Genomic DNA, 19,192 nt, shown 5'->3' on the forward strand with positions numbered 1-19,192 from the left:
GGCAACCTCTTAGTGCACACCCAGGAGCTTCTTCTGCTGGAAGGTGCTGAGCAGCCCTTCTGCATTGCAAGTAGGTGACATGAGAGGTAAATGCTGAATTTTGGAGTATCTCAGCATGTTTCCAACGGGGCAGCCGGTGTAGAGTGGGGCTGAGTCCTTCAGGAGGAGAGACCCTGCTCCTCACAGTGCCCTGAGCCAGCATGAAGCAGAGCTCCAGCCACGGAGGTGCACGAGGGTGCTGAAAGGAAGGTGAGTGGCCATGTGCTTTGGGGTGATGCTGTGGGACTGGAGGGCAAGGAGTGGAAAGAGATTGGATTGGAGCAGTCCTAACTTGTGAGTTGGCTTATTCCTTTGGCAGAACCCCATGAGCAAAGGGATCAGATGCCCAACAGCAGCTCCATCACCGAGTTCCTCCTGCTGGCATTCGCAGACACACGGGAGCTGCAGCTCCTGCACTTCGGGCTCTTCCTGGGCATCTACCTGGCTGCCCTCCTGGGCAACGGCCTCATCCTCACCGCCGTAGCCTGCAACCACCGCCTCCACACCCCCATGTACTTCTTCCTCCTCAACCTCGCCCTCCTCGACATGGGCTGCCTCTCCACCACTGTCCCCAAAGCCATGGCCAATTCCCTCTGGGACACCAGGGCCATTTCCTATGCAGGATGTGTTGCCCAGGTCTTTCTTCTTCTACTCTTCCTTGCAGCAGAGTATTCTCTTCTCACCATCATGGCCTATGACCGCTACGTGGCCATCTGCTAGCCCCTGCACTACGGGACCCTCCTGGGCAGCAGAGCTTTTGCCAAGATGGCAGCAGCTGCCTGGGGCAGTGGGGTTCTCTATGCTGTCCTGCACACTGCCAATACGTTTTCTCTTCTTCTCTGCCAAGGCAATGCTGTGGACCAATTTTTCTGCGAAATCCCCCAGATTCTCAAGCTCTCCTGCTCAGACTCCTACATGAGGGAAGCTGGGCTTCTTGTGGTTTGTCTTTGTTTAGCATTTTGTGCTTTCATTTTCATTGTGCTGTCCTACGCTCAGATCTTCAGGGCCGTGCTGAGGATCCCCTCTCAGCAGGGCCGGCACAAAGCCTTTTCCACGTGCCTCCCTCACCTGGCTGTCGTCTCCACTTTTCTCAGCACTGGCATGTTTTCCTACCTGAAGCCCCCCTCCATCTCCTCCCCATCCCTGGACCTGGTGATGGCAGTTCTGTACTCGGTGGTGCCTCCAGCACTGAATCCCCTCATCTACAGCATGAGGAACCAGGAGATCAAAGATGCCCTCAGGGATGTATTGGGATATGCATTATCCCATCATCAATAACGTGGCCATCATATTTGTACGGTTCCCACTGTACCACAAAGAAGCAAAGCCTGTTTTGTCTTTGTGTTTTTTTTTTGTTTGTTTAATCTTATAACTGTGATAAAATTATATGTGAAAAAATACTGTAATTTATTCCATTTCGTCTTTCATATCTCCTGTCTTTGACTCCCTCCAAGATCTCAGGTACTGATGGTGTTAGCATCCCTCCATAGATAAAGAAAATACAGAAGCCTGAAGTAAAGTATTTTTCATCAATTCCCATGTCTTCCTTCTTTCTCTGGAGCTCTGGGGCGATACAGCCATATATAGAAGGAGAACATGGTCTTTGCAGCCCTGGTCTCTTTTCTCTTCCACGTAGCCCTTGCATTTGTGTCAGCCTTATGGCCCTGTGTGCCTTGTGACAGTCCTGTTGTCTGGTCCGTGGGCAATAGGTGATGTTGTTTGTGCCTCTGTGAGAGCATATTTAAGAAAGGGAAAAAAAAAGGAAAAAAAAAAAGGAAAAAAAAAACCCTGCTGCTTCTCAGCAGCTGGGAGAGTGAGAGGAGTGAGAAACAGCCTTGCAGGCACCAAGGTCAGTGAAGGAGGAGGAGGAGAGGTGCTCCAGGTGCCAGAGCAGAAGTCCCCTGCGGCCTGTGGTGAGGACCGTGGTGAAGCAGGCTGTCCTCCTGCAGCCCATGGAGTACCACGGTGGAGCAGGGTTCCAAGCTGCAGCCCGTGGAGGAGGTGGACCTGCACTGACGGAGGCTGCAGCCTTTGGAGGACTGCTGCCGGAGCAGATTCCGGGTCAGACCTGTAGCCCGTGGAGAGGAGCCCACGCAGGAGCAGGTGACCTGGCAGGAGCTGCTGCCCGTGGGGCACCCAGGTTGGAGCAGTTTGCTCCTGAGGGATGCACCCCGTGGTACGGACCCATATCTGGAGCAGTTCTTGAAGAGCTGCTGCCTGTGGAAAGCCCCTGCAGGATCAGTTCGGGAAGGACGGCATCCCGTGGGAGGGACCCCACAGCACGGGGTAAGAGAGTGACCGAGAAGGAGCGGCAGAGACAAAGCGCTATAGGCTGACCATAACCCCCAAACCCCTGTTCCCCTGCACCGCTCGGGGGAGGAGGCAGATGAGGGTGGATGGGGGAAAGGCAGTTTTGGTTTCTTTCCTCTGTTTCTCACCTCTCTAGCTTGTAATAGGCAATAAAGCTTACTGTCTCCCTATGCTGACTCTGTTTTGCCCATCACGGTAATAGTTGAGCGATCTCCCTGTCCTTATCTCAACCCTTGGGCCCTTTGCATCATATTTTCTCTCCCTTTCCCTTTGAAGAGGGGGAGAGAGAGAGCGGCTGAGGTGGAGCTCGGCCGCCCACCCGAGTAAAACCACCACTTGGTGTCCAAGCAGGCAGCAGCTGGTCCCAGTGGTGGTGGGTCCGATGGCAGACGCCGTCCTGGAGAGGAACCTGGAGCTGCCAGGAGATGCCAGGAGATCTCCAGGGACAGTGTCCGAGTCTGGGTGGGCAGCGAGTGGCACCTCATAAAATGACCGACCATCTAAGGTGGAGTGTCCTAAAGGGACTGTGGTCCTCAAGAGCCCATGGGGGCTCTGCAATGCCTGGAGGGGCTGTGAGGACCCAGCAGGCAAAGACACATACCAGAGGACACCCGCTTTGAAACTGCACAGGCTGGGTCTAGCTCAGCACTCACCTGCCCTTTATGCTCTTAGTAATAAGAATAATTTCTTTCCTCTGCACTTCCACATGGCCTTTGCTTTTTCTTTTTCTTTTTTTTTTTTCTTCAGTTACATTATGTAATTAGTAACAATTTTCCCTTAATAATTATTTTTCCTCTAATGAAATTATCCTTATCTCAAACCGTGAGTTGTTTCTTTCCTTTTCTTCTTCCCTTCCTCTCCCGAGGTGGGGGAGTGAGAGAACAGTTGTGGTGGAGTTCAGCTGCCCAGCAAGGCAAGAGCACCGCAGCTGGGCAGAGGGCAGGGAGCCTTTTGGGGCTTTTCTGGGGTGTTGATTCTTTTCCTCTGCATTCTGCTCCTCTATTAGATGGTGCCATTTTTCACTTTCTTTTGTACCTGAAGCTAAATGCATGCCTTATCCTGGTAGTAAAGGACAGCTGAGCATGTTTTCTACGTCTCCATATTTAAAGGACTCTTCAGCTGGAAAGCAGAAGGTTGCATGGAAGCTTGTCTTGCTTTCCTCCATCAATGCAGAGAGGTCAACACCTCAGTGTGACTGGCTTTGTGCTAAGATTGAGAAGCATCATGGAGATTCCTGGGCAGGGAAGGTTTTGGGAGGAAACAGGGCTCTATCAAAGATGCAGAATAATCTTTTTTTGAATGGTGTTCGCCTAGTAATAACAGAAACATTTAGAAAATGTCAATAATAAGGAAAACAAAACGAAACCAAACCACAAAGACTAAGATCTAAACCAAAGATCTTTTATTCATGAAAATTTCATTTTTTTTTTTAATATATATATAAAATTTAATTTTCTTTTTTTGTGATTTTGCTTTCTTTTGCTTTAACATACTGGATCTTCCAAGGGTGGTTCTGAGACCTGGGGTGGATTTTGTGTCCACTTTCTTTATTTTGAAAAGGAAAGTGATGTTCAGAATTGGGGTTAGATGTGGGTCACAGGGACACAGACACCTGGTGCCAGTGTCAACGCACTGGGATCCCCTGCCCAGCCTCCACCTGCAGCCTCTGGTCTCCCACAGGTCCTCCTGGTGGCTGCCAACTGCAGGCAAAAACCTCTGGTACACTGGGGCCTCTGAAAGTAGTTCTGGATGTTTGTGTTCAGACAACCAAAGTCTGCCTGGAAAGGTGAACAACTTCTTCCACCATTAACGTATTTTTGTCCTTAATCCGTCCTGCAGCTAAGCACCACACAATCCTCGCACCCCTCCCTTCCCCCCTCTGCCCCCATTGGGATGGGGGAGAGAATTGGAAAAAAAAAAGAAGTGAAAGCTTGTGGGTTGAGATAAAGACAGTTTATTAGGACAGAAAAGAAAGGAAAATAAGAATAATAATGATAATAGCTGAAACCAGGACACACACACGTATATAAATGCATGCATACATGTATATATGAGCACATTTTCATCACCCGAAACCCTTGAGCTCTGGTTATGGAATGGTAATGTTTTCTCACCATGCCAGAATGGGAATTACCAAGAAGTGCACTTATTGCACAGGAAATAGTGATTTTTCCCTCTCCTTGCACTACCAGTATTGTCTGTTATGCTGTGTGTCCAGTCACCCTCGTCTTTCTGGTGTTCCCACCTCTCCTGATTATCATAGAATGTCTTGGGTTGGAAGGGACCTTAAAGATCATGTAGTTCCAATTATTAAATGATTAAAAAAAATGATTGAGTGGTCATGTCTGAAGGTGTCTTTCCAGGAGACTCCTTGGACATATGTTCTTCCCATCGCTCTCCAGAATCTCCCTCTCTTTGCTTTTTGTTCATTCAGACACCTCCCAGCTCTCTGATAAAAGCTTAGGGAGGTAAAAACTTTCCCCATCCTTCAGAAGTCTAATGAACTCTTTAGTGAACTCCTTAATTGTGTTTATCTCTATCCTTGCTTATCTCTCTGTCTAAAACGTTTCTTGTACAGCTGTCCCTTGTGCAAGGTGAACCTCGTTAGATGCAGTTTGCACTTGGCATCCAGCTGAGGAGAATGTTTTAAAGTTTATTGAATTGTGTAACGCTTAACTTTTGTTTGTTTGCAATGGAGAGAAATCCTTCTGTGCCTGTGTGCAGGCAGTTTGGGGAATAGAGACAGGAATTGGTGCAAAGGAGCTATCACATGCAGCTGCAGGCCTGAGTGGAGAAGTCTGACGGCAGGAGAAGTGCTGCAAGTCCCAGGTGGATCCTGAGAGAAATGGAGGGGTTGGGGAAGTGAGGAGCAAGGTTGCCCACAGAGTGTCTGGCCTCAAGGGACTGCTTTTCCAAGCTGACCAGGACTCCTTAGGAGATCCTGTGGATCAATATCAATTGGAAAGGTCAGTAAATTGAAAACGGAAAAAAAAAAAAACAAAACTTAAAACGAAAGCGCCTTATTATCAACTGCTCATTGAAATCTGCCTCTTTAACTACCCTTCTGAAATCTCTCCAATTAGATATACAAGCCCTGCAGCCTTGAAGAAAATGATGGGAAGAAACAAGGCACACGAGGGCTCTCTGTATTGTAACAAGCCCCAGGGTGTATTTGGTGCTGAGTCCATGGACCTCTGATGCTGGGAGGAGATAGCACAGGCTGAACAAGAAGGTAAAGCCAGAAGAAACGCTGAAGTTTCTTGGAGTGTTAATGGGTCCCACTGAGGGCCATTACCAGCACAGCCTCCCCATGGACTTGTTAGAGAAGAAAATTGGAGGCAGTGATGCCAGTCAGGCAAAGGCAACGTGTAGGTGGCTCTGTTGCTGAGTAAAGCCTGGATGGGCTTTATCAAACCAAATGCCAAGGCCTGATCCCCGGGTCCTGGGAAGGGAGCTCCTGTCCCACACATGACTCAGGGCTCTTCAAGAGACACTGGGATGTGGGGTGTGTGATGCTGAGTGAAGGACAACAGTACAACACCACCGGGGGGGTACAAGAAGGCCCCAAGGTTCCAGTGCCAAGGGGATAATGTGTCTTCTCATAGGCCTCAGGGACAGACAACAGCTCCAGCCAAGGGGACAAAGACCTTGGCTCTGTCAGGGCCTTCCAGCCTTGCCAGTGCCCTTGGCCATTGTCTGTCCTACCCTGCCCCTTGCCTGTGTTATTTTCCTTGCAGCCTGTAGACACCCAACCTACTTCATCACCGCAGCATCTCCCTGCCTCTACTGGCACCTGCCTGTCCTCACTGGCTATTCCTTGCAACACAAAGCCATGGGCTGATCCAGACTCCCTCTGAGGGACCACAGCAGTACCCTTGGAGTGATATTTCTTTCTTCTCATGACCAGGACCTCCCAAATGGCAGATTATGGTGGGTTTCCTTTCTCATGCCCCTACCAAAAATGTGCCATCATCTCTGAAAGCAACTTTCAAGCTGTCTGGAGCTACTACTAGACTGTCCTGAGCCTGTGCTTCACCAGGCCTAGGAAGCCCAGGCCTCTCGGCCTCCACACATGATGCCTACCCCTGTCTTGGTAGACCTCCTCTGAACCCTCTTCAGACTTTATGCATTCCCAGCTGCAAGGTCAACATCGTGGCCATGAGGGCAGAAGACCATGCTGAGAGGGAGAGGAGAGGCAAGGGGGTCTTGTTCAGTGGAAGGCATCCATGCTGGAGAGGACACAGCGGTGCTCCAATCCCCCCAGCACAATGCTGCTCTTAGGAGTTTCCTCTCCTTCTGACCACCTCTCTGCTGTATGGAGCTGTCCCTGGGAGCTGTTTCTCTGCTCCCCCATCTCTTTGGTGCCAGTGTTCACAGACTCTCCCTACGCATGCTGCACTCAGCTCTGCCCTACGGGCATCTCCTGGTTGTATGGCACTGTCCTAGGGCATCTCTGTGGTTGCAGCATCTCAGGGGGAGGCCAGACCTACCCTGATGAGGATGGAAGGAGGAAGCTGGAGCTGTCTGCAGTGTCTGTCTCTTGTGCAAATAATTTTTCTTGTTTCTCTGTTTTCCCCTTTGGCAATTAGGAAACTGAAAGCACAGCCTCTGAAAAGCTCCCTCCTGATAGTGTAGTCCCTGCCTTTTTCATCCTCTTGAAAGATCCCTGCAGGACAAGGGTGAGCTGGAGCTGGCAGCAGCCCTCACCTCTGCAGCACCCTGTTAATAGGAGGATGGACCTGGGCTGCTGGGGAAGGACTTGGCTCCTGACTCCAGTGACCAGACCAAGGACTTCACAGTGCGGGTGCTACACCCAAGGAAAGTCTCATCCCTTTGTGACAGCCAAGGACAAGCAGGGTTCATGTCAGTGGCATATATCTGAAGCTGCCCAGCAGCATGTTCATGACCTTAGCCTCTCTGCAGCTTCTCAGAATAGCTCTTGGATAGCTCAGAGATCCTATGGGAGAGCTGTGCCCTTCTGAGCAGCAGCACTGTGCCAGCAGCATTTCAATCATCTCATGGAGCAACCTCTCCATAGGTGCAGGAGCTAAAGAGCAGATGCACAAACTCTGATGAGCTGGGAAAGGTGATGCTGGTGCTGTCTGGAGGTTGGCATGTGGTGCAGGCACTTGCCTGGTAAAGCTCAGAGTAACGGTTTGGGTATCTAAGACCCTTCCCTAATTGGGACAGATGTTTTTACATCACCACCCAGATGAAACAGAGTAAACCTGAAGCCCGGATCAAGGAAAGCAAGAACTCAAACAGGAGGCACCTTCTGTTAACTAGGAGAGTCCCTTCAGAAATGTGCTGGGCACAGCCCCGGGCACCTCAGCTGTGGCACTGGGTCCAAGTAGAGACTTGTGACAAGGAAACGTGGTTAACAACAGCCCAGGATCACATGTGTGCAAAAGCTTTGCTTGTGAGCTTAGACATGCTGAGTGTTCAGCAGATAACAGCATAATGAGCAAAGGAGAGGACCACAAAGAGAGCAAACCCTGCGATCTCCAAGGCTGGAGAGCAGAAAGAAGATTGAACAGTCCTTCTGGACCACTCCTGCATTTGGTCAGCTCAGTAGCTCTGTATGCTTTGAGGAGATATTGGATAAAGGTACATCCAGAGGTGCCCTACGTATACAAGTTAGTTGTCCCTGTGGGCAGCCAAGGACATCCCCCTTCCCCATCTGGCCCTCAGCTGATGCTCAGAAATGTTCTCCATCAGAGCCTGCAAACACTGGCACATGTCTTAAACCTCCCCTGGCACCTCAGCTGTCACCAAACATCTGTGTGGGACCAGCTGCCCCCTCCACTGAACAAAGACCAGGGGCTCAGAGCCCACACAGGCAATTCCTCTGTGTCCACCTGAGCTGAACCAAGAGGAATGCCAGCTGTAGGGTGTGTAGGATGCATGGGGGAACTGAATCCTGCTTCAGCCTGAGGGCTTCCAACTTGGGATGAGATCCCAGAATCATAGCATGATTTTGGTTGAAGGGGACCTTAAAGATCATACAGTTCTGACCCACCAGCTGTAGGCAAGAATACTTTCTACTAGGTCAGGTTGCTTGATGATGATGCCTGCATTACCTCAGCTGAATCACTGCCCTGACCAAGGGAAACCAGCAAAGCCTCCCTTTGTTTCTCTAAACTTTTATTATGGGTGTCCAGAGGTGAACTTGGATATCTCGCGCAGACAAGCGTGCTCTGGTAGCACAAATCATGCTGCTGGAACCAGTCTCTGTCCTTTGTTCAGAGCAGGGCAGTTGGTGATTACTTCAGTCTGCTTAAAATCGTGCTCCCCAGGGGTGACCCTGCTGCTTTTCAGGAGCTGTCGTCCCTGGAGCCCCAGGGACACCTCCAGGGAGCCTGAGGGGGCAGCAAAAGTCATGCATTGGGCTTGGCCTCTGCTGCTGAGCTGGGCCAGGCTCCTGAGATGGAGGGATCTGTCTACAAGCAAGCAGCGCTGCAGAGTCACAGCTGTACTCAGGAGCAGCTCCTCGGCATGGCGCAGCAGGGCTGGGGGTCACAAGGGGACAGGGGAAGGGGAGGGAGGCAGAGAAAGGTTAAAGGCACTAAGGAGGGTGAAGAGAGCTTACTGGAGGAGAAACATTGCAGCTCTTGAAATGGTAAGTCTGTGGCTGCAGGGCAATGCTGTTGCAGTTCCTGGAAGGATCTCCGAAGGGCAGCATAGCCCACAGATTTTGGGACCTTTCTTGAGGACTCCCAGCCCAGAGGCTCTTATTGGAAAAGTGTGAAGGGCTGTGCAGCCGGGGGTGCAGGCAGGGGTGCCCAGGGCTGTGGTGCAGGGCAGGGTCCCCAGAACGCTGCGGGGAGAAGCTGCGGGTGGAAGGAGCCCCCCTGGCAGGGCAGGGCAGGGCAGGGTCCTGCAGCTGCCAGGAGTCTGGTCAGTGGTCTGCTTGCATTTGTAATTTGCTGCAGTGACATTTCTGGTGCACACAGCCGTTCAGGGGCTACCTGAAAAAGAAAGACTCTGTGCTTTCAGTTTTCTCGGGAGCAGCTCAGCAGCAAGGGATCTGGGAGTGCTGGTTGACAGCAGGCTCAGTGTGAGTCAGCAATATACCCTCGTGGTGAAGAGCACAAAACACGTTTTAGGATGCATTAAACACAGCAGAGCCACTCAGTTGAGGTGATTGTCCCACTATCTTTAGCATTGGAGCAGCCTCACCTTGAATTTTATGTGCAGTCCTGGTCTCCACTGTAAAAAAAGGTCCTTGGAAGAGTGTAGAGGAGGGCAACAACACTGGTAAAAGGGCTGGAAGGGCCCTCAATAATTTGCTTTAGCTTCTGGTTCAAAATGTCCTTGAAGAGGTCAGGCAGTTGGACTAGAAGATGCCTACCAATTGAACTATTCTATTCTATTCTATTCTATTCTGTTCTGTTCTATTCTATTCTATTCTATTCTATTCTATTCTATTCTATTCTATTCTATTCTATTCTATTCTATTCTATTCTATTCTATTCTATTCTTTTATCCTATCCTATCCTATCCTATCCTATCCTGTCCTGTCCTGTCCTGTCCTGTCCTGTCCTATCTTATCCTATCGGTCCCAAACGGACACAGTTCTCCATTAGAGTGATAGTGATGTACGGAAGCCAAGAAGAATCAGTGGAGATGCCAAGGCCACAGAAATGCTGCTGGGGAGATGCATGAGGGCAAGTGAAATAAGCCCTTGTTGTTGTTGGTTGGAAGAGGAGTGCGCAGACAGGGTGAGGGGTTTGGAGGTGTGTGCTTTGAACCGGGAATCCTCTGCTCTCAGCAGTGCCCAGGTTCACCTCAGGTTCAGCTCTGTCCTGCTGTTGGGTGATTTGGGAATAAGAACACTGAGAAGCTCTTTGATATTGTGAGTGGATTTAATCTGAGATCACCCCATGTTCCCATCAACCTACTGCTGTACAGGACTGACCCACAGATGAATCCCTGCTCTGTCCGCCCACCTCAGCCAGCACATGCTACAGTTAATCAAGGGAGCCGCAAGAAGGTCTTTGAAAGGAGAGAGGTACTTTGGGAGACTTCTGTGAGAAATGGAATAGGATTTTTTCAGAGGAACCTCTCCTAACTTGTTATTGCTTTTTCCTCCTTGTAAAGGTCCCCCATGCCCAGAAGAAGCAGATGTCCAACAGCAGCTCCATCACCGAGTTCCTCCTGCTGGCATTCGCAGACACGCGGGAGCTGCAGCTCCTGCACTTCGGGCTCTTCCTGGGCATCTACCTGGCTGCCCTCCTGGGCAACGGCCTCATCCTCACTGCCGTAGCCTGCAACCACCGCCTCCACACCCCCATGTACTTCTTCCTCCTCAACCTCGCCCTCCTCGACCTGGGCTGCATCTCCACCACTGTCCCCAAAGCCATGGCCAATTCCCTCTGGAACACCAGGGCCATTGCCTATGCAGGGTGTACTGCCCAGGTCTTCTTTTTATTATTCTTTTTTGGTGCAGAGTATTCTGTCCTCACCATCATGGCCTATGACCGCTACGTGGCCATCTGCAAGCCCCTGCACTACGGGACCCTCCTGGGCAGCAGAGCCTGTGCCACCATGGCAGCAGCTGCCTGGGGCAGTGGATTCCTCTATGCTGTCCTGCACACTGCCAATACGTTTTCTCTTCCTTTCTGCCATGGCAATGCTGTGGACCAATTTTTCTGCGAAATCCCCCAGATTCTCAAGCTCTCATGCTCAGACTTCTACATGAGCGAAGCTGGGCTTCTTGTGGTCATTGTCTGCATAGCCTTTGGTTGTTTTGTTTTCATTATGCTGTCGTATGTGCAGATGCTGAAGGTTGTGCTGAGGATGCCCTCTGAGCAGGGCCGGCACAAAGCCTTTTCCACGTGCCTCCCTCACCTGGCTGTGGTCTCCCTATTTATTAGTACTGGGATTTTTGCCTACCTGAGGCCCCCCTCTATTTCCTCCCCATCCCTGGACCTGGTGATGGCAGTTCTGTACTCGGTGGTGCCTCCAGCACTGAACCCCCTCATCTACAGCATGAGGAACCAGGAGATCAAGGATGCCCTCAGGAAACTGATGAAATAAAGTTTTTCAGAAGCAATGAACTTCCCAGCTTCTGCATTAGACTCATAATGTGGCTCATTAAAGGCACAGCTCCTCTTCTAATGTATTTATGGGTATTGTCATTTCTGGTTTTATTTTGCTTTGTTGTCAGTGTTTATTTTATCTGTGGTTTCATTCTCCTGATGCTGTGCACTAAAATGTCATTAGGATTTTGACATTGTTATGTCATCGTATAACTGGTTGCCTGTTAGCAAGCTGTGGATGCATCTTCCTCGGAAGTGTTCAGATCATCAGGCTGGATGGGACTTTGTGCCACACGGTCCGGTGGAAGCTGTCCCTTTCCCATGACAGGGAGGTTGGAACTAGATGCTCTTTAGAGGTCCCTTCCAACCCAAAACATTCTGTGAGTCTCTAAATCTTCATCCCCTTTCTAACTCAGTGTGTGCCTGTCTAGTGGAGCCCAGAGACTCCGTCCATGAGGAGTCTTGGTGAATTTAAACAAAATAAAGGACCCTTCATTGACTTATTGGTCTGACATTCCTCTTGTGAGCCCTTTTCTGGAGCTGAGAGCACTGCTTGTGTGCAGAGGTGGAGGGAAAGAGAGTCCGAGCACAGCAGCAGTAGATAGTAGTCTGTGGGATGAACAAGGCTTGGTAGTCTCATGGCATTGTCCCTAATACGAGCCCCTGGTAGGCAACACACCTCTCTTGGGAATGGATCAGGCTGGCAGATGGGTGTCTCAACACCTCTCAGAAGAGAGAGAGGAACTTTCACCTGTCACCTTTTCTTGGTTGCATAGCTTGTTACACGGGGAGTAGATGAGTATGGGTTAGTTGGGACCAGTGTCTCCTTTGACACCATGGGTCATAGAATCATAGAAAGGCTCAGGTTGGAAGGGAGCTTAAAGATCATCTAACTCCAACCCCCTCCATGGGCAGGGATGTCACCCATGAGATCAGGTTGGCCAAGACCCCATCCAGCCTGGCCTTGAACACCTCCAGGGATGGGGCATCCACAACTTTTCTTGGTAACCTGTTCCAGGGCCTCACTAACCTTACAGTGAAGAATTTCCTCCAAATATCTAATGTAAACCATGAGATGACATTCAGAGTTGTCTTCCAACCGAGTTATTGCATGATTCAATGACTCTTTCCTTTCGAGGGCTCTTTGAAGACTGAATAGGCAGAGGAAGAAGGAAAAAAAAAAAACAAACAACAAACAAACAAACAAACCAGAGGCTGAAGTAGGAACATAAGATGTGAGAGATGTCTTGATGTCGGCTGGGATAGAGTTCTTTTTCTTCATAGAGGCTCACACAATGCTATGTTTTGGATTTAGGATGAAAATAGTGATGATAACAGAGCTCTGTTTTAGTTGTTGCAGGGCAGTGCTCACACAGAGGCAAAGACTTTTCTGCTTCTCGTGCTGCCCTGCCAGCAAGGAAGATGATGGTGCAGCAGGAGCTGGGGGGGGGGACACAGCCAGGACAGCTGACCCAAACTGACCAAAGGCATATTCCATATGATATGACACCACGGTCAGCAGTGAAAGCTGGGATAAAGAAGGAGGAGGGGGTGAGGGGTGGTCAGGGTGATGGCACGTGTCTTCCCAAGAGCCTGTTACACGTGATGAGCCCTGCATTTCCTGGAAGTGGCTGAAAAGCTGCCTGCCGGTGGGAAGTAGTGAATGAATTCCTTGTTTTGCTTTGCTTGCACGCACGGCTTTTGCTTTACTTAGTGAACTGCCTTCATCTCAGTTACTGGTTTGTAACAGGCAGCAGAATGTCACCCACATTGGCTCCTCTCCTCCTCGCTCACAAAAGCTAACCCAACCTGTTGTCAATTGCACAGAGGAGCTCCATGCATCTGAGCTTCACCTTCACCTTCTCATCTTCCCTGACTCTCTCTCTGGCAGAGCCTGTATCCCTCCACTTCAGCACCACAGGTGGCCAAGATGTGTGATCACATCCCTTAATCCAAATTCCAATGTCCCTTCACCCAAAATCATCACTGTTCTGGGACAAGCCATGGAGCTCCAGCTCCTCCTGGCTGCACACGTTTGGGCTGCAGCACCTCAGCTGTGGCACGGGGCTGAGCACAGACTTGTGGCAGGGCAAGACTGTGCCAAGGGCTGTGGTGCAGAGCAGGGTCCCTGCTGTGCCCCAGGGGCTGTGAGCATGGGCAGGGAGGACAATGTGACTCCTCCAGACACTGCAGCAAGTGGAGCTGGGATATTGGGACACCCCAGCTTTGGGACATCCAGCAGTATCTTTGGGGTGTCTTCTTGGGCTGCAGGCTGCTCTCCAGCAGGATACATCTCTCTCGTTGCACCTCTGTGTTATCAAGGTGCCTCATGGAGAAGACACCTCAATGCTAAGGACATGTAAATGCTGCTGGATGTCTGCGTGTGGGCAGCTGGAAGGAGGCCTCTGCATCCCTGGCTAGAAGAGCTGAGACCCTCCTCGGGTACCCTAAGAAAAGTTGATGACTCTGTTAAACTGCACTTTGACCCTCGCTTCTCTGCTCTCAGTTGTATCCAGTGTCTTATCAGGGTAACACCTGAGTGCAATTATCCTCCAGCTTAAAGAAGTGTGATTGTAGAGGCCTGTTTCTTCGCTTGCATGCAGTTTTTGCTTTACCTGTTCAGCTCCCTTAGACTCAACTCACTTCTCACTCCTACCCTTTTGCTTCTATCCCCCATCCTGCTGGGGGAGCCATCGGCAGCCGTGTGGTCACAGAATCGCAGAATGGCTGAGGTTGGAAGGGACCTCTGAAGATCACCCAGTCCAACCCCCCTGCCAAGCAGGATCACCTAGAGCACCTTGCCCAGGATGGCATCCAGGTGGGTTTTGAATATCCCCAGAGAAGGAGATTCCACAACCTCTCTGTTGTGCTTAGCTGCCTATTGGGATTAATCCAGAATGGTCCCTTTTGATGCCCAGCATGGGGCTCCATGGGTTTGAGATGACAATAGATTTGATTGGAGTCTGGTAACCTGAATTAACATCTGCTGTTATAGCTTTTCAGCAATGCATTGGCAGGCTCCTTTTCTTGACATAAGTCTTGCTTGCCCTATGTTCATTAGTGGCTACTTTTGCTTTTGTTGTTTGCTGTTCCCCTTATCATTTGACTCTGGTGTGCCCAGGAATGTTCTGATAGCAGCACTGGCCATGTACCTGGGCTGTCAGATGGCCAGGGCATTGCTGGTCTTCTGCTGCTGTAATGGACAGGCTGGAACTCGCAGGGGTACTTGAGTCAGAGGAACTGTAGCCTATGGATAAGTCCACATGGGGACATGTCCACCCCAAAGGGTCTATGGCAATGGATATGTCCACAGTGCAGAAGGTACTTCCCTGAAGGCATATTGGCCCAAGGATATGTCCACACTGGGGCAGGTACATCTGGAAGCCTCTAAGGCTGTTAATAATGCCGTGCCAGAAAACACAGAAGAGTGTGTGGCTGTGAATTAATCCGTGCTGAAGCACTCTGATGACCATGGAATAAGGCCATGGTAAAGCAGGCTCACCCTGATGTGACTGTGGCCATGGACAAGTCCACACCGTGCCTAGTACACCACTGAGGGCACCACTTGCTGTCTCTGGACACGTCAAGGATAAGAGGGTCATTAGGGGCAGTCAACATGGCTTCACCAAGGGGAAGTCGTGCTTGATCATGATCAACCTGATAGCCTTTTATGAGGACATAGCCAGGTGGATAGATGATGGAAAGGCAGTGGATGTGGTCTATCTTGATTTCAGTAGTGTTTGACACCGTCTCCCACAGCATCCTAGCAGCTAAACTGAGGAAGTGTGGTCTGGATGATTGGGTAGTGAGGTGGATTGTGAACTGGCTGAAGGGAAGAAGCCAGAGGGGTGTGGTCAATGGGACGTCCCCAGGGAGCCTGAGGGGGCTGCAAAAGTCATGCATTGGGCTGGGTCTCTGCTTCTGAGCTGAGTCAGGCTCCTGGGACCAAGGGAGCTCCTGGCAAGTGGGCAGCGCTGCAGAGAGACAGCTCTGCCCAGGAGCAGCTCCTCTGCACGGCATAGCAGGGCTGGGGGAACTGCCTGTAGGCACAGAGGGAAGATGAGCAAGGCAGAAGGGGAATAAAGGCAGTCAGGATGGTGAGAGCAGAGATGAGCTCATTGCAGGAGGAACCTTCACAGACCTTTACATGGTAAGTCTCTTGCCACAGAAAATGCAGTTCCTTGAAGTGTCTCCAAGACCTGGCACTTCTCTCCATGGGGAGGACCTGTCAGGGTGTCTCTCATTGTTTCTGCAGTGTGGAGGAGGACGTGCTCCAGAGCAGGGCTTCCCTGCTGCAGGGGCATCATCGTGCAAGAGAAAGTAAAGATTGGGTTTACCAGAAAATGTAGGAGTCTGCTTTGGATTTTCTCCTTTTGGGTGGCTGAGTGGGCAGTGGGAGATGGAATTCCTTTCTCCATTCTGGAGAAGACACTGAATCTCCAGCTCTTGCTAGCATGTGTCTGAGCATCTCCTTAGCCTCTGCACACAAAGAAATGTTTTATTTGCACAGTGCTCTGATGCCAGAAGATGTCTTCAAGGCAGAGCTGAGTGGGTGGGATGGATTCTGTGAGCCTGGGCAGGGAGGAGACATGGGGACAGAGAAGCAGCCGGCAGCAGGGACAGTTTCAAGAAGCAGGGAGCAATGCTACCACTTGGCATCACTCTGCTCAGCTGCACTGGAAAAGAGAGAAAAGTTTGCAATAAAGTTTTGCAAAACCAGAGGTTTTCTGCCCCATCATAGGAAGTGACCTTAGTGGCTGTAAGGGTATAAATTTGAAATAATTGGTTAATAAAAACCTCCTTCTCCAAATCATCTTATGGAGGCCAGGTTTTGAAGGTAGTGAACTGTTCCTCCCAGTGCTGGGTGTTACTTCAACACGGGAGGGTGTGAACACAAGGTCCCATTCTCCCTCACGTAGACACTGCAGATGTAATGCAAATGTAAAAATTCAAGTGAGAAAGAATCTGTTTCGGCAGTAAGTGACAGACGCAGACTGTTCAGAAGGGCAGAGTTGGAGGAGCTGAGTCCCTCCCAGGGCTCTGCCCTCTGCGAGGCAGCTGGCTGCATGCTAACCCCACCTCACTGCACTAAACAGGGACAATTCTCACAAGGTCACTGCAGCAAATACTTTTCACTTGTCTAAAGGCAGCCAATGCTGGGAAATCCTAAGGAAAAAAATTGGCTGTTTGTCACCACAAAAGTGAAGTGGGATTGACTTGGTTGGAGTCCATAGGCAGAGACCCTGCTGCTCGTGACGTATGGAGCAGAACAAAACTGAGCTGTCAAAACAGAGCTGAAGGAAGGTCCCAAGGACAAAGAGAAGCCCTTGTGGGAAAACTTTTATGGGAAATGGCATAGAATTAGCACAAAGAAGTCTGCCCTAACTTGCCTATATCTTCTCTTTCAACAATTCCTTCTAACCAAATGTTTTCTTGAGACTAGAGAGAAAAAAATGCCCAACAGCAGCTCCATCACCGAGTTCCTCCTGCTGGCATTCGCAGATACGCGGGAGCTGCAGCTCCTGCACTTCGGGCTCTTCCTGGGCATCTACCTGGCTGCCCTCCTGGGCAACGGCCTCATCCTCACCGCCGTAGCCTGCGACCACCGCCTCCACACCCCCATGTACTTCTTCCTCCTCAACCTCGCCCTCCTCGACCTGGGCTGCCTCTCCACCACTCTCCCCAAAGCCATGGCCAATTCCCTGAGAGACACCAGGGCCATTGCCTATGCAGGATGTGCAGCCCAGGTTTTTCTGTTTCTTTTCCTGATGACAGCAGAGTATTCTGTCCTCACCATCATGGCCTACGACCGCTACGTGGCCATCTGCCAGCCCCTGCACTACGGGACCCTCCTGGGCAGCAGAGCCTGTGCCACCATGGCAGCAGCTGCCTGGGGCAGTGGGGTTCTCAATGCTCTCCTGCACACTGCCAATACGTTTTCTCTTCCTCTCTGCCAAGGCAATGCTGTGGACCAGTTCTTCTGTGAAATCCCCCAGATCCTCAAGCTCTCCTGCTCAGACTTCTACATGAGGGAAGCTGGGCTTCTTGTGGCTAGTGTCTACATAGTCTCCATGTATTTTGTTTTCATCCTGGTGTCCTATGTGCAGATCTTCAGGGCTGTGCTGAGGATCCCCTCTGAGCAGGGCCGGCACAAAGCCTTTTCCACATGCCTCCCTCACCTGGTCATCGTCTCCCTGTTTCTTAGCACTGCCATGTTTGCCTGTCTGAAGCCTTCCTCCGTCTCCTCCCCAGCTCTAATTCTGGTGGTGTCATTTATATACTCGGTGGTGCCTCCAGTAGTGAACCCTCTCATCTATAGCATGAGAAATAAGGAAATCAAGAATGGTATAAAGAAAGTGATTTCATGGACATTTCTCAAGGGCAATAAACATCCTACTTTTCTTGACAAATGTCTGTGACAAATCTTAGTAACCGATTGCTGTCTTTTCCTTGGTTTGTCTTATTATTATACTTGTTATTATTGTTATTATTTTTGTTCTTATTGTTATTGCTGGTAATTATTATCTATCATATTATAATACATACTATTATATTATATTATTGCTGGTAATTATCTTATTTTTATTGCTGTTCTTATTGTTATTGCCTGATGCCTCTGCAGCCAGCTCCTTACCTGCCTTCCTGTCTGTCCTTTCCTATTCTTCTCACTGGAGATTTTCCACTGAGGCGGGGCATGGCTGAAAATGGACTTCAGTAGAGGCAACTTGGACTTAACAGAGAGCTGAGGAATGTATTTTATTTTGTAATCAGATCTATTTTTATCATTTTTTTTTCTTTCTTTTTGTTCTGGTAAGACAGAGGAACCCTGTGTCTGTGTGCAGCCAGTTCTACAAACAAAGCAGGTGGAAATTGGTGCAAAAACATTCAGTGGTAGCCTTGGGTGGGAAAAGCTCTGATTTTAACAGGACTAATGGGAATCCCAGGTGACTGATAGGAGAAATGGCAGATGGGGGGGGGCTTGGGTGAAGACTGCCTATCCAGTGTCTGACAAAAAGGATCTTGTTTTTCCTACATATTCAGATTTCATCATGCAACACCCTGGATCAATATGAATTGGAGATGGTTGAGATTGCATGTTCCCTAAGTGGAAAAATAAAGAAAAATGAAAATAGAAAACTTCTTGTTATTTATTTTGGAAATCTTCTCGGTTAGACTATAGTCATGGATTCTCTCTAATCAACCACACAAGAGCAGAAGAATTAGGGTAAGTTGTGCAGAGGCTTGTCTTGTTAGGGCGTTGTGCATTTTCATGAGCTCTCTGGTGCCAAGTTCCTGAACTGCAGCAACTGAAGGAAGATTGAAGAAGCCTCTGAGGAAGGCAGGCACAAGCCTCCATGTTAGTGGCTTCCCTGAGGGCCACCACCGATGATGAAGCCATGAAAGGATGTGCTCTGGAGATGGATTAAACTGGAGAGAGGCAAGAAGGCTGCAAGTCTTTAAGCAAACAGTGTCCCCTCATGACTGTTGGTTGCACAGGCAACAGTCATAGATGAGCAAACAAAGACATCTTTATTTCTGGGGGAGTCCCAGCCCCACCAAGGCCCTCAGCCATCCACACCACAGGCTCTCCCATGCTGTCCCATACCTGCAAACAGTTCTCCTGCAGGCTTTGACCACTATCGTGCTTACGTACCTCACTCTGACTCTGCCATCTCCCAAGTTTTATGCACCCTCAACCCCTCCACCCACCTTTTCCTTCCAACACAAAGCTCTGGTCTTCTGGGGATTTGCCATAGCTCATGAGTTCCACACTACTTGCCCAGCTTTTTATCAAAGACCTC

At 49.9% G+C, this 19,192-nt stretch overlaps 1 pseudogene across 1 annotated transcript; it reads left to right on the top strand.

The window, feature by feature from the left end:
- The first annotated feature begins 173 nt into the window (after positions 1-173).
- On the top strand, positions 174-17,809 carry LOC308186226 (annotated as a pseudogene). The gene is made up of 3 exons: positions 174-1,296; positions 1,494-1,500; positions 16,683-17,809. The product of its transcript is annotated as an uncharacterized misc_RNA (transcript).
- Positions 17,810-19,192: the final 1,383 nt, after the last annotated feature.

The sequence above is a fragment of the Anser brachyrhynchus genome (genome assembly GCF_964034855.1).
Source record: "Anser brachyrhynchus genome assembly, contig: SCAFFOLD_173, whole genome shotgun sequence".
Classification (NCBI taxonomy): Eukaryota; Metazoa; Chordata; class Aves; order Anseriformes; family Anatidae; genus Anser; species Anser brachyrhynchus.